The sequence below is a fragment of the Penaeus monodon genome, chromosome 19 (assembly GCF_015228065.2).
Source record: "Penaeus monodon isolate SGIC_2016 chromosome 19, NSTDA_Pmon_1, whole genome shotgun sequence".
Lineage (NCBI taxonomy): Eukaryota > Metazoa > Arthropoda > Malacostraca > Decapoda > Penaeidae > Penaeus > Penaeus monodon.
The window spans coordinates 44,826,083-44,826,448 of NC_051404.1; positions in this window are offsets into that span (position 1 = coordinate 44,826,083).

Consider the following 366-nt stretch of genomic DNA (forward strand, 5'->3'; position numbering starts at 1 on the left):
GGTACATGGTAATTTAAGTCGCTATTATCACTGATAAATCGAATGCATGCAACAAAATGCAAGAGATGAGCGACAACGATTGCAAGGAAATGAATGAAAGATATCGTTAAAATACATAAAGTTAAAGGCTTGTTCAGCTAAGATACAAGATCGACAACTTTGGAGAAAATCATAAGTAAAACAATTGAAATGGATAAATGACTTGAACATAAAGATGAAAAACAAAGTAATATCAAGAATAAGGGGTTGCATTAACAGATATGAAAACAGAATAATGCTAACGTTCTATTTTGATCTTTATTGGCGTGTCCGTTCAGAGAATGTGAGAGGTAAACCCTAGTGAGATTAAGATAACATTTGGTCTCC